Here is a 12063-nt window from a genome sequence, read left to right on the forward strand (position 1 = left end):
AATGAGGAGTTTAAGTGTTTCTTTAATTACTTTAGATAGCTATGAAATAGAAATAGAAGACAAAAATATTATCATTAGTAATTACAAGATTCTCAACAAGGTATGTAAAGTCATCATAGATTCTAGTTCCATTCAATGTGGAAAATTTAAAAATGTATAAAGGGCCCATTTGATCCATCTCACAAGTAGATTCAAACCTCTCTCAAATCATTGCCAAGATACCAAAGAAAAAGGATAAACCCCTTGAAGCTAAAAAGATTCTTAGTTCAAGGATTGGGAAACAAGTAAGATACGAGACATACATGGATTATCTTATCAAGTGGATGGACATACCTAATAATGAGGCTCCTTGGATCCCTGGAATTGACTTCAAGAAGAAAGGAATCAATTCTCAACTAGTAACCCCTGCTATCCCATCACAATTGCTTTCTTTGTGGGGGAGAATCATGTAGGAGTACCCCAATTTTGGTTTGCAAGACTCAATTTTGCATGATAGATACAGAATAAGAGTTTCTCAAAAAATAAATTGTATATTTTTTACCTAAATATTTGGTTTATATTGCATCATGCATTCATTAAATTCATTTTCTTTTTCAAAATCTCAAAGAGCTTCCTGGGTGCTCAAAGGTGGTCAAACAAACACAATATGTTCACAAGAATGAAGAAAGGTGGAGTGAGGTGTAATAACTTTTGAAACACCATAAGACATGCATTTTTCCTCCAATGGTGGTAAGGAAGCCAAAGTTTTCATATAATTATCAAGTTTGCATAAATTGCAAAATTTGAAAAGTTGCAATGTTGCAACTTTCAAAAATGGGTAGGATGTTTGAAATAATAATCATTTTTCAGCTTCCTTAAGTTGGAAATCATGTTGAAATGATATATAAGACTTTTCAAAGGTAGTTATATGAGTTGGAGACAAGAATTTTCTCAAACTGGATACCAATACAAGGTTTTTGATAGTAAAAATGTTGTATTCACCTGATGTTCACATTTTTTTTGTGATTGAATTGGAAAGTTTATTGTAAATAAGAGTTAGATATTATTATTATAATTGTTATTATATAGGTATTTTTTCCCTCCATTGATTTTTGTATATATTCCATTTAATTTGCTAAGTACTGCTAATTTTTCCTTGTAACTAGGCAATTTTTACAAAATGTAGTCTAACTCTTATCACCACAGTTGAAAACTCATGAAACCTTGGAGAAAGGAGTTAGAATAAATATAATTTAAGATGAAAAAGGTTGGAATTAGTGATGTAGTGAGTTTTTGAATTTTTACAACAAGCCCTAGGTAGGTTGATGATCAATCCAACTAGAGATGAATGAATAAATGTGCTTGCCAAATGTATTTAGGAAGCAATTTAATTGCATGTTTTCTTTTGCAGATGAAAGAGAAGTGAAATGATGCCCTTATATAGCAAGGCGAAGGTTCCACCAATCCATTGAAGGGTGTTACAAATTCATTTGTTGTATACAACCAAGAATGGCTTCAAAACCCTTAGAAATTCTCCATTTTGGTATTTTTGTTGTATGGAGAGAGTTCATAAGCCAAACCTCTAAAATCATGCACAATGTCAAAATGGGTATCTTTAATGGTGAATAGTGTTGGTGTTTTGAAATGTTATGGGTTTCAAATTACTTCGATGAGAACAAGACACATCTAAGGGTAGCTAACTCCCATCCTTAACACATCTTTTTAGACATCGGGCCAACTATAAGGCTATACCCTTCTTCTACTTCAGGCTCTACAAAACCTAGGTGGGTGGACCTCAGATTCAATTAATATGGTACCAATGCAAAAACATATTCCTAAATCTATTATAGAAAATTTAATTCTCATTTCTCCTAATAACTCATGTAATAACATAGATCTATAGTACCTAAATGCAAAACAATGCAATTCATAAGCTGAGTGAGGGTATTCTATTGTATCTTTTCAACATAAAATATAAAGATGACTTGAATTTGATTTGATTTTATATGGGTGGAGAAAGTGGATGAAAACCAAGTATAAAGAACAAGCTAATGATCTTGTAGCTGATCAGTGCCTGATCCATTGGGCAAATTCATAAATTTCTCTTATGCATGTTGGATATCTTAGACACATATCCTATGCCAAGACTCCAAATCTATCCATTTACCTTGTAAATTGGATATTAATGTTCAATCTAAATCTCATTCTTACTTGATATCCTCCTCAATAAACCCACAACTCTATTAATTTCCTTGAAGCATTTACATAATTCCTTTAATTATAGGCAACAATGAAACAACATACAACCTCAAGGGACTGCAACTATGATCTAGGCTCTTTGCTCAAAGATCATAAAATATTACACATCACTAAGAAAGGAGACAAGATTTAACATGAAGCTCAACACTTGTTGTTCTTTGTATTGATTTCCTTGACATAATACATGAAAATGCATAAAATTGACTCACAAGATACCTAATAAACTAGACTGTACAATAATGTATGTTGTCATACAAGAGAGAAAATGGTTGAAATGAGAAATTGATGGGATGGGAAGGGGGTATCATAGCCAAAGCAAAGCTTCATGGTCTAGAACCAGCACATCCCAAGTCTTTCCATTCAGACTTCATCCATTCTAGAGCTAGTTGTGCTAAATGTTTTCATTCTAGAATTTCCATTATTTTCCAACTTCTTACAATGGATGAGAAATAAGAATATATAGACAAGGAGTGAATTCCTAGATCTAATCTGAAGATGACATGTGTCCACTTGAAATTCCATCCCTTGCAGTTACAAAACCTCTTTCATCTTTCTACCCACTTGATTTGATATGGTTTGCATCATTATTTTGTAACAAACTTGTAAATATCTCTACTGAATGATTAAAACCATTAAATCATGACTCCAATTGCAATTCCTAAAATTCATCACATTTGAAAACATAATATTCTCAAAACTGAAAATTGGAGCCAAATTATACTAGAATGGCATAATATCCTCAAAACTATCCCAATAGACCTTTTACCCTGTGTTTTTACCATGGCTATAACTGTGTTTTAAATTTTAGCCCATTTCACTAAGAAGGCCCCAATATTAAAATTCTACCTATAGCTACTCACGGTTAACAACCGCACAAAATTTGAATACAAAAATGGAGAGTTCGTTCTTTAGTGATTTCAACAGTATATTATACTGCATATTTTTAATAAAAATCATGCCCCTGAGACCAATTTGAAATTTTGGCTCCTAAACTATGAACAGACGATTAAAATTGAAAAAATTAAAATATCATATAGTATAAACAATATAACATCATTAAATCATTTAAATCTTTTCAATTTTGAAATTTATGCATTACATACTTTTAATTTTGATTTTATTGCTTTTTAAAATTTCCTATGTTATTACTACCCAACCCACTAGTGCCAAATGTCCACCTTTGATTTGCTGATTATACCCAAGCAGCCCCATACAACAATATACATTTGAAATATTTCAATTTTTTATCTTGTAGAATCTTACCATCTCCTGATCCCATGATGACATTGAATCTCATAGCATTGTACACCTTTGTATTTATCTTTATGATCACACGACAATGGGTTTTTCATAGCATCGGGGCCCTTAAAATTTATCTTCCTGACCTTATGAATTTTTAGGATCAAAAAGCCTTATTTCTCAAGCTCTAATCTCACAACAAAGGGGGCAGGGGTATCGTAACAATGCAAACCTTTCAAATCTGGCCCTCGACCACACAACATGGTCATAACATTATATATCCTCACATTGAACCTTACCGATCATATTATCACAACCCTCATTAGCTTATCCTATGATCATATGACTAGGCTTCAAGATAATGCCACATGACATCTTTTCCTTTTTTCAATATCTCACCCCTTCATATTTTAGCATCTCAATCTTACGTAATGCCTGGACGTATCATCTTATTTTAACACTCTAAACTCCTTGATGCTATGCCAACCCATATTTTTGTAACATTGTGCAACTTTAACATGAGCTTCCCAATCTTATGCAAATTGTGTAACATTGAAGACATCCATTTTCCATGCCCCAATATCATGACAAAGTCAATTGTTGTAACATCATAGGCCCTTGAATTTCACCTTGTGATCTCACAATTGATCATAATATTGCACACTTTTGTTTTGAGTTGCTCAATTTGATGATATGCCTTCCAGAGCTACCACATGGCACTCCTCCATTTGAATGGTTCTTTGCTATCTTTCCATGATCTTATGAAATTTTTTAAGGTCATAGCCTCCATCTTTGCACCTGGTGATCTCACAATGGACCCCATTTTTTGTAATATCATAGGGCTTCTATCCTCCCTCTTTTGATCTCACGACAAGACTGGTGATGGTATCTCTGCCCCCAAATTCAACCTTGTTGACCCTACAATCCCTCTTCTCCCCTTAAAAGATCTTAGAAAATTTTGTAAGATCATGGAGCCTCAAATTTTGCCTCACAACCTCACAAAATTTCATAAGATTGTGGCCTTCATATCCTAAGCCTCCCAATCTCTTGACTTGGCATAAGATCGTGGACCTCAAAAATTCTCTTCATGACCATGTAATTGGCAATAACAATGCTCCACATGTCCCCTTCAAAATTTGACCACAAAAAGCCCCTCCATGCATAAGCAATGACTATCTTAAACCAACATGTCCTTAAGACATTTTGAAATTTGAGTACCAGTGGTTTTAAGCATTAAAAAACATTAACTTCAAATGAATGTGGGATAAATTAAGGAAGAGATTTCTCCATTCTCCCTACCATAGACATGGATCTTCCCTACAGATCTTAAGACTCCTGCTATGATCAATCTGCCTTCTCATGTGGACTACACCCTAACACTATGGAAGGCTCTTTTCATTCAACATGAGACCCCCTGCAAGCCGTGGGTTGCCTCAAAACATGGGCCCCTACTTGTGATGTCGCCTCTAGCCTATTACTAGCATGGACTTCCTTTTTCTCAGACATGAACTTTGGATCAAACATGGGTGTGTGATTTGTAGTGGTGGGGGCCCCTCTTCCTTAACGTGGGCTACTGCCTTGGACGTGAATGACTCTCCTTTGACCTGTAGCAATGCATCTACCTTGTAGCCATAGACATGCCCTTCCTCTTTGTGTGGGATATAACTCAAAATGTGGGTGTAATTTTGAGCACTAATAAATAGCATGGTAGGTTGTTAAGAAAGTTTGCAAATTTTCCCCACAAACCTTGTTTGGAGGACTAATTACAAATGGCTTAGGCAGTTACTTGTTAGTTTAGAAATTAGTAGAGAAAGAAATTTTTGGGTCATTTTGATTGTTCATTCTAGATCAAACCCAATTTTTTTGGACATTATTGAATTTCCTATAAGACCTTGAAAATAAAGGAGCAAGTTCAAACAATTTAGGATAAAGAAACCATGTTGGGAAATAAGGCAATTGTTGGGTGTTGTAAAGGGCCTCATTATAATGTTGAGAAAAATGTATTAGGTGGAGTTTGGTAATGACCACAGGAGTCAATTAGTCAACACATCTACATCAACATGGAAGAAATGATAGTTATTAGTGACTATGGTGAAGTTCTCCAATGACTCAGTGATGGGACCATATATTGGTGTTTAGTTTTGATAGGTTTAGTTTAAGCTTCACTTGGTTTCAATAATCCTTTCATTTTCTCCACTTAAAAAGGCCAACCACATAAAGCCTATAATCGCTCTAAATTCCCCATTAATAGCTAAGTAAACATTTCATTCATTTATTTAACAACTATATCATTGAATCATTATAATCACATAACATTCATTAACATGGCATACGATTAATAAATACATATAAAAATTCATCAATAATTTGTTAATCACATTTGGTTCACCTAGAATTTTTTTGAGAATATGTTAATCCCTTGTTTGGTTGTATAAAATTGGAATTGGAATAAGCTTAAGTTTATATAAATTTTTTCCTTTAATTTTATTTTTTTTATTTTAGTTTGAATATTTGTAAAGAAGAATGTGAGTGTGTTTATATATAAACTATTTCAACTTTTTTTAAATAAATAGATAACATCATGAAAATATTGGCCATTTATATACAAAATCATAAAATAAATTATCTCCACAATCATAATTAGGTTCAACACAAAAAATGAACATGTCATTACTAAAATTTGTCAAGTCATAATATAATTTACATCTCCAATATCTATTTTTAAACCATACTTACGCATTTGGTCCCAAATCACCATAACCAATACTGAAATTATAGAAATTAGAACATAAATAATGCACCATTGAAACATGATTTCCACTTTTACCATGGAAGCAATCTCCTTGGCATCAGTATCTCAAACATTGCACATCTTGCTAGCATTGCTTTCATCTTCTGTATAGTTAGATGCACTTGACGTAGATGGGCCATCTTTGGCCCACTAAAAGTAATTGCAACCATTTTACCCTACATTCCAAAACTACATAAGTGCTTGCCAAAATAATTTAGTACACATAAGAAAGAAACATAAAAAAATAGTAACAACCTTTTGACTATTTGGACAACAATACAATTTACACCTAGGATTACACTCTATGCATGAGGTCTTCATTGACATAGTCCCCACACCATAGTAGCACAATGACAAAGTATCTGAGGCCATCAATCCTATATAAATAATGAACAAATATAATGAGAGCAAATGAATAATTATAAATTATAAACAACATTACCCACTACTTAATGTAAACATAACTCTTAAGCATGTTAAAAGAATTCACCATAAAATAACTAATTATAAAATTCACTATTCATATGCAATTATAATTCTTGAATAATTAAGAAGACAATAGGAAAATATTATAAGAGATAGTCCAAATGGAACACAATAACCCATCATGATCTTCTAACTTTTGAAGGAAATACAACTGGAAATATTCAGCAAGTAGATGTTATTTCACAATGAAATACATTGTCATTGTTGGTAACTGTATATGTAGCATACATATCATAAGTATCGATATCTAAAATTCCAAGAAATAATAAATATAAATTTTTGGATAGATTTATGATGAGGATCATTTGTACATTGTATTATAAAATGGATGGATGACTATAGTTGTATTGTCTAATATGGGCATTGCACATGTACTTGCTTGATTTGGAATATATACAATATATTTGGTTGTTAGAGAGGATTATACATACTTGTATAGAAGAGGAGATTTGATTTCAATGGAATTATAAATAATTTTGTACAAGAAAATTACCTAGTCTTCATAAAAACAACAACAATTCAGCTGGGCAAGGAATGAAGCAATTCATAACATCATTTAGCAGCTATATACAAGAAATTATTAGCAGATTTTATGGATTTCTTATAGATTTAATGAATGTATTATTAAACAAGGTATAATTTTTTTAATGCAAATGTATAAAAGTTTAACAAAGAACAACAACCTAAGCATTCTTTAGTAGTAAAACACTGTCATTAAAGCTAAAGAAAATAGAGAAAAGATTGACAAGATTAAGAACATGAATGTTGTGTTATAAAAGTAGATTTTTGTAGTATGAAACCTATCATGGGAAAAATATTTATTTTTTCACCAATGTCAAAACTAGTACTTTTTGGTAAGACAATTACTAACTTTGGTCAAAATACTATTATTTGATTGATTGATGAAGAAGATTTGAAAAGAAAGGATAGCAAGGGTATGTAGAGAAAGGTTGAGTTATATGGTGTATAAAAGGATCACTAAGACCAAGTAAGAAATTGATGATATAGTGTATGGTTTATCTACTTAAGGCTACAATAAATGGATATTGAAGAAAAGGAAAGAAGAAGACTACAAAAAAAGGAATGTGTTTGCCAAGCCTGACCAAGAAAATAGTATAAGCCAAGTATTTAGTTCAAGTTGTAAAAAGTTTAGTATGTATTGAGCGACAAAGAACTCAGTTTCTACTAAGTGTCAAAGATGGTAGCATTGACTGAGAAATACTTAGTTTATGCCGAGCAACCTAGTGTTGAACAAGCATCAGAAGCATGTTATTTATGAGTGACAACATAAAGAGATTGAACAAAGATTTGACAAATCTAAGCTGAAAAATTTGATTTCTTGAATTATGTGAAAGATTTTGAAGATAAGTATGATGAGTTGGTGGCACATAATTCAAGATAAATTGTTTGAAGTCAAATTTTATGAGGTCTAGAGGGAACATAATGAAAAAAAGGGAGGATTCAATGAATCTAACCTAACCCTAAGATGGATGATTGTGATTAAGTGGAAAAAGATTAAAATTCTCTATTTAAGGAGATACAAGGCTAGAAGAAAATTTTGAGAGAAATAGAAGGAGTCTAGGGGTGTTTCTTCATATGGTGGCTGAAGGAATGAACCTGCAGTTGGCATAGTAAGCAAGAATACTTAAGGAGGTGAATGCTTGAAGGGTGAAAAAGCACTTGGAGACGAAGGGGAATGAATGCCAAGGAAAATGGAGAGTTGAATGAGAGATCTAAAATTTGTAAGTGATTTGTTTTTTTATTTATCAAATCTTATTGTTACTTTCTAGAAATTGTATTAGTCTAGATAAATCCTTTGGATTAAGGTTGACCTAATAGTCATAGGTAAATCCTTTAACATGTTGACATTCTAATGGAATGTTCTAAAGTACTCTAATAAGACTAAGTTTTAATAGGGTGATTGAAGTCCTTTAATCAAATTTGTATTTAATAGTGTGCATTATAACCTTTAACATGCTTTTCTCCTCATAGAGATCACTTCAGAAGAGTGAAAATTGATAGCATGTTACTAGTGGTTTTTCCTAAATTAGGTTTCCATGTTAAATCCTTGTGTAAAATTGTGTGATTGAATTTTTTTGGAATTCTTTACAATAACTAAGTTGGGGGTGGGGGGGGGCACTAAATTAGTTATCCAAGGTCTAGATGTACAAATAAAAATTTTCAATGCTTAGTATACCCATATCCATAAAACCTTATTATACATGCATCCATTAGATCATACAATACTTAAACTTTGTAGGTTATTGTCCTAGGTCAAAACAACTTTACAAAAATGTAAACATTAAATGTAACACATTCAATAACACATTTAACACAAGGATTTTATGTGGAAACCCAATTTGGGAAAAGACACTTGTAACATGCTACTAATTCTCACTCTTCTAATGTGATGCCCTATGAAATATAAACCCTGTTAAAGTTTATAATACACACTATTAAATGTGACTCGCTTAAAGGATTTCAATCAGCTTGTCAGGAGTGAGTCTTATTAGAGGACTTTAGACCATCCACTTGAAATTTCATCTGATTAAAGGATTAAAAAATGACTATTACGTCAACCTTGATCAAAATGATTTACCCTAAACTGATACAATGATTAGAAAGTAATAGTAAGGCTTGATCCAATAACTAATTACAACTCACTTGCTAATTACAGATCTCTATTTTAGTCCTCCATTTTGCTTAGCATTCACACACTTCAGCTCTAATAGCTTGTTCACCCTTCAAGCATTCATACTCTTAATCCTTCTTTCTTTGCATGCCAATTACAATAACATCTATTTGGCCACTGAATGAAGCAATACCCTAGAATCCTTGTCTTCCTTAGGTTCTTTCACATGAAAACCTTTTCTTTTGACCAACTCTCTCTCTAAATATATATTTAAGATCTTTTTCCACTTAAACACAATCATCCATTTTAGGGTTAGGTCTACAATTAGGTAGGATATAATGAATCTACCCACTTTTTCCATTTGGTTCCTCTAGAAACTTCTTCTACAATCTTCCTTGAATTTGCCACCAAATGGTTTACCTTGAGTTTTGTGTCACCATCTTATCATAGTTATCTTCCATATGCTTCACATAATTCAAGAAAAAAATAGTTGGCTTAGATTTTTCAAATCTATGATTTAACATGTATACTGGCACTTGAAATCAATATGTTGTCACTTAGCTTCTATATTTTTATTCCACTTGATCAACACTAGTTTACTTTGTGAGCACTAAATTTTACTAATGCTCAACATCAACTAAACTTTACTTGGAATATACTAACAATCACTCAGCTTGTATTGATTTTCTTCTTTTCTCATCATCTCTTGATTTTTAGTTGACTTCCATTGATTTCTAGTTTTCTTGTAGTGACTTCTCGATAAGGCTTGACAGAAACTATTCATACTTGATCTTCTTCTAGTCTTATCTTGAGTAATCTTTCACTTTAGACTTTAAGTAGTTAAATAATTCACTATAATATCAATGTCTTACTTGGTCTTACTACTTCTTTTACACAACAAATAACCCAACCTTTCTATAGGTTCTATTTCTATCTCCTCTTCTCAAATCCTCTTCATCAATAAAATAAATGATAGATTTTAGACCAAAAAGCAATTGTCTCACTAGTGGGTAGAAGGTTCGACGTCATTGAAAAAATAATGATTATTTTATTATAGATTCTTCACTTCAAAACAATCTCATATCAACAATCTCCCTCTTTAGCATTGATGGAAAACCAATAAAAATAATAATACCAAAAAGAAAATAAATCTTTCAAATTTTTCCCTTTATCAATGTATTATATGTCCTTTGTTTGTGTAGGGTAGTGTGACCTTTGTCAAGTTCCTTTACTAAATCTTCTCCCTCATTTAAAATAGTTCCAAATACTTGTCATCTCTGTATGTAGATATAATCTATTTTAGATTCTCCCTCTATCACCTTCATGTGACTATATATCCGCTAATTCAGCTCCTTTATTACTTTAGGTAGCTCCTAAAGTAATATCCACTACATCAAGTTGTAAGATACAACATTCAACTTGGTTGATGTAGGGCACTATTTATGCTTCTTAAGTAGCTTTGGATAGGGGTGTCACCCTGAGTTTACCTCTTAGATACTCATGAGCATCCTTAGGTAAAGCTTTTATGAAGATATCAACTATCTGCTCTTCTATATTCAAATTTTCCAACCTCACTTTTTTGTCTTGAACTAACTCTCTCAAGTAATGGTACTTGATTACAATGTTCTTAGTCTTTGTGTGCATTACAGGGTTCTTTGATATATTTATAACACTTGTATTATCACAATAAAGTACCACAAGTTTATTGGTTTCCTCCTTCATACATTTGAGTAGATGTTTGATCCATATAATATTTGTACAATTTATTGCAGTAGTGTTGGTTAACAACTTGTTCTCATGTTAGATTTTATAACTCGACTCTTTTAATGCCCAATTTTTTGGAAAAACAAAAGAATGTTACCAAAAAATGGGTCAGCGTATGTGTTCTATCACTGCCTTTTGAATCACAAGGTATGGCTCCCTTAGGACTTGAAATGATGTGCAATGAATATGTCTTTCTTAGATCAAAGTTTATGACAAAATAATCTCTTAACCGAAGAGCAGTAAAGGCTAACCAAATTGCTTGTAGACACAAATGATTTAGGCAATATGGATTAGGACAACCTATCACACCTAATGTAATGACTATAGTAGATTGTCTTGTGATTTTCTGACCTTTACTCCTATTATAAATGCATATTAATCATCTAAATGCAAAAGAGGAAAGGAAGAAGAGATGTACATAAGGGAAAATAGAATTTCTTTAACTATTAGACTTAGGTGAAATGGAATCCAACAAGGTGCTAATAGATTCATTCACATTTATTCTTCAATTTCTAATGAAACTACTTTTAACATACCATAGGGAAAAAAGAGGAGAAGTAGAACCACATATGAAAAGTAAATGGAATTAATTATACTATAAATACCATGGTGAAAAGAAATATACAAGGTGATCACATAATCACATTTAATCATTCTTCAACTCTTAATGTGTAACTAATATATTGAATGGGCAACAAAACATGAAGAGAAAATAGGGTCAATGAAATTATAGAACCAATTCACTATGAAGTTTTCTAGCCTTTGTATTATCAGAAGAAATTTTATTTATAGTTTTCTATCATTCCTCAGTTCTAGTAGTGCAATAGTCACACAATAGCAAGAAAATATGAAAATATATAATTTGCATCATGGTATGAATGCATGGAATCTTTCCCAACAATGATCCTAATCC

This window comes from Cupressus sempervirens, chromosome 11 (assembly GCF_028749045.1).
Source record: "Cupressus sempervirens isolate cs-2001-9-10 chromosome 11, ASM2874904v1, whole genome shotgun sequence".
Classification (NCBI taxonomy): Eukaryota; Viridiplantae; Streptophyta; class Pinopsida; order Cupressales; family Cupressaceae; genus Cupressus; species Cupressus sempervirens.